We start from the raw sequence: 3791 nt of genomic DNA on the forward strand, positions 1-3791 counted from the left end.
CAACCGCATAGGTTATTCAAATAAAGACGCACTGTGTACCATCTTAACGCCTCTGTATAGACATTTTAATTTGTCATAGTTATTATCAGTAAAAAGTGCACGTATTACTGCTATTCTGCTGCTTAATTGTGCAAGTTAGACGACTTTTTATTAGTAACGGGTAGTGCTGGGGGAAAATTAGATTTCAGCCCGACAGATGAAAAACCTATTCCCTTCGCAAGGCATTCAAATCAAGCGGAGATAACTCCGATAAGTTAAATACAGCCACGTACACTGACCAATATTTAAAAAAAAACCCAAACATTATTGACGAGGTTTTCTGGTTTGTTTATCGCAGACACTCCACCAGCTATATTTAAGTCTGCTAACTTTTCGTTCTCTGCTTTGTGCAGAGGCAAATTAGTGGTGTATTAAAATGCATGTTCTCTCCAAGCAGTGGGTAAATCCATGTTTTTCTGAAGCCATACAAAAATTATGCAAATGGAACTAACACAAGAACTTGTCTTTTGAAATGATAATATTTTACGCCATTAATCTTTGATTGCGAAATTAACCTCCATTTCCGTATTAAAAAAAAAAAAAAAAAAAAAAATCTGTTGCTGTTTGTGTTCGGGGGAAGGGAACTTACATTCCAGTTTTAAACATTGTTGTCACTGAAATCATAAATATATATATATATATATATACTTTTTTTTAGGGACGTAAGACATGCAGATGAAGCAGAAAACAACACCTACATTTTATACCGAAGTGCACGTATACCTAGCGTGCATAAGCTATGTATGTGTGTAGATATATATATGGAGATTTGTATCTCTTGTGTGCGCGTGTGTGTCTGTGCGTATCTACACACACTCTGAACTGAATTATATCAAATCTCTTGGGATCACGGTATTTATTTAAGTACTCTTCCCAGTCATAACTGTAACACTCACTTAATAGCATTAATCCCTTGCTATAATGTAAACACAACGGCCATTGTATTCCCAATCTGTATTGTTCCACTAATTATTAAAGAGGAAGAACTAAAAGCAATCGTTTCTGGCAGATAAACATTCAGTTACAACACCCCTGCTGCAAAGTACAGCCTGGGCTTCCAAATAATGGAGGGGAGTATACTACATTTTGCAAGACACGCAGGTTGACTGAGAGAGGTTCCTGTAGGACTTTATAATGTTGTAATTAATTTTGCATTCTCAGCTCTCCAGATGTTGCTCCGCTCAGAGACAGAGCTCATATACTCAGAATTCACTCTGCGGAGCACCGAAATTGACTATTCAGATGTAATCGCCTGATATCGATTATCCCACTGAACTACTGAAATATGAATGTGTTTTATATAAAACATTCTTGTTTTTAGCGTTTCTATTTTTATTTAATATATGCGCATTAATCACCAAGTAAGGAAGCAAATGTCTTTTCTGTAATCTCTTGCACTGAGTTTACCAGTTGTTTATCACGCTGTTATCAGGAAGTGGAGAGTTAATGACAAGAAATACCTGTTGGTGTTAACCTCCTCCCCCCCACCTGCCTTTTTAAAGATTGCTTCTTCTACAGGCCGGCTGATAGCTCTGGATAGGAATTAATCCAGTATGTCTGGTAGCCAGATTTCTTCTGCTGCGTACAGGGACAGGGCTACGCTAGTATGTAGATTGCACCGAAGACGAGGAAAGGAATAAAAAATGATACAGAAAAAAGAAAGCTCGAATTCGTTCAGACTCAATACTTGACCGTAGTTTTAATACGGCAATTTTCCCGCTATGTCCGCGAGTCTCTGGAAATGCCTTCTCGAGGTGTATTTTTTTATTAGCTGCATGTTTAATTGATTAACAATAGGCTGCCCTGCTAACCCATAATTCTTCAGTATTGCCATCTCTCCTTTCTGTCAGGTGCGAGCTGGTTCCTCAGCGTACTGCGACGTGGTGCTTTTTTCTCCATCTTGGCTAATTCAAATTACTCGAGTTATTTTATGAAGAAATCGAGTGTAAAAGCAAAAGCGACTTTATTTGGTTAAATATTGGCTAATGCTCATTGCAGACGTTGAAATGGGGGCTTTTTAATTTTATTTTTATTTTTGGTCCAAGCCCAAAGAACTGTTCCAGCAGTTCTCGGGGCTCCTCTTGGCCTCCCGATGGGGCCCCCGATGCGAGCGGATGGGCTCGTGGGGCCGCTTCGGCGCTTGCGGGCTGCGGGGCTGGAGCAGCCCCCGCCGGCCGCATCCTGCGCTGGCGGTCGCAGGTGCGGGCCGGGGCCGCGCAGCGGCCTAGCGCGCGCGCACAGGGGGCGCCTCGGCCCGCGCAGCCTCTGCGCGCTGCCCGCAGGACAGACGGGTCGCTGGCTGCGCGGGCGGGCAGGGAGTGAAATCTCGGCGGGGAGCGGGGAGAATCGGGGCCGCAAGACAGAGCGCGGACACTGCTGCAGGTCCCGGGAGGAGAAGGCCAGCCCTCGAGTATGTGCGATTAACCAGGGCTTTACTAGCAGTCCCTCTAGACTAACCTTCCTGAAGGGGAAAAAAAGCAATCCACACGCACGTATATGCGTTTATTTATATTTGTATAAAGGATATATGAGCTTATTTATATTAGTATAAAAGAGAAAAGTTCAATGCCTTCATCTCATCCTTTTATAATCTGGACTGGAGAAGAGCTGCCAAGGTCTGATGGTGACCAGGGACGAAGCGGGGGCGGGGGTGGGAGGTTACGTTATTTGGGAAATTAATTACATCCTGAGCCTATTCCGAGAGATTTATCTAAACTGAAAAACGGAGCGGGGGGGTGGGGGGTAACCTGCCCCCCTTCCCCGGAAGGAGTCACTCAGGCCTCTTCTTCGAGCACCAGACCAGGAAGAATAGAAGTGAAACAGAGATCAGGGTTTCTCTCTGCTCATATGCAAACGCTCTCCACGACTAGATCTCGAATGTTTTGTGGCAACTTATAAAACTGGAAAGCTCGTGGTGCCAGGAACAGCACACTCCTGGCAGTGCTGATCTGAGCAGTTGTTCCTCTTTCCTACCATATAGGGCAATACTTTTACGAAGTGCTCTAACCTCGTACTACTGCTTGGCTCCGTCGAGCCTGAGTGTGCACGTACCCACAGGCATGCGAGCGCGCCTGTATGTGCTGTGTGTGCGCAGCATAAGTTGCAAGAGCTGCAGCGAGTGCGTGCGAGAAGCGGTGTGAGTTTACATACATAGAGAATAAAAACATAAATTCTCTCTCTTTTCCCCTGGGAAGAAAAAAAAAATAATAATAAAAAGAGGGACTGCAGTGGAGAGCGTGTGAAAAAGCCTCCACGGCGCTCGGCGGAGCCACGGGCAGCTCCATCGCGGGGCTGCAGCTCCGTGCTGGCTGCCGGAGAGGCTGGCGTGCATTACAAAGCCGCCCTCGCTCGCTCCCTCCCCGGCTCGCTCCCCGCCCGCCTCCCTTTCTCCCTCCCCGGCCGCGGGAGGGGCCGGGGCCGGCGGCGAGGCCGGCGCGGGCGCGGGCTCGGGCTCGGGCGCGGGGGCGGGCCCGCCGCGCTATGCAGATGAGCCACTTGACGGACAGCTCCGTTTTCCAATGTCCCTCGGAAACTCGAGTGCTCCTTCCCTCAACTCTTCACTTCAGACTCTATACTTCCCCCAAAATACAGGCTCGCAGGCGCTGGGGGAGCTGGCTGGCTGGCAGGGAGAACTCCATATGCAGCAGCCACTTTTTTGATTTTGGGGGCTCTCTTTTCTCCCTTTCTCCCTTTCCTCTTCTGTTTCTTTCAATTTCTCTCTCTCTCTCTCTCTTTTTTTTTTTTTTTTTTTT

This window comes from Nothoprocta perdicaria, unplaced genomic scaffold, assembly GCF_003342845.1.
Source record: "Nothoprocta perdicaria isolate Ctin4 unplaced genomic scaffold, notPer1 scaffold_339, whole genome shotgun sequence".
In the NCBI taxonomy this organism is placed as follows: Eukaryota; Metazoa; Chordata; class Aves; order Tinamiformes; family Tinamidae; genus Nothoprocta; species Nothoprocta perdicaria.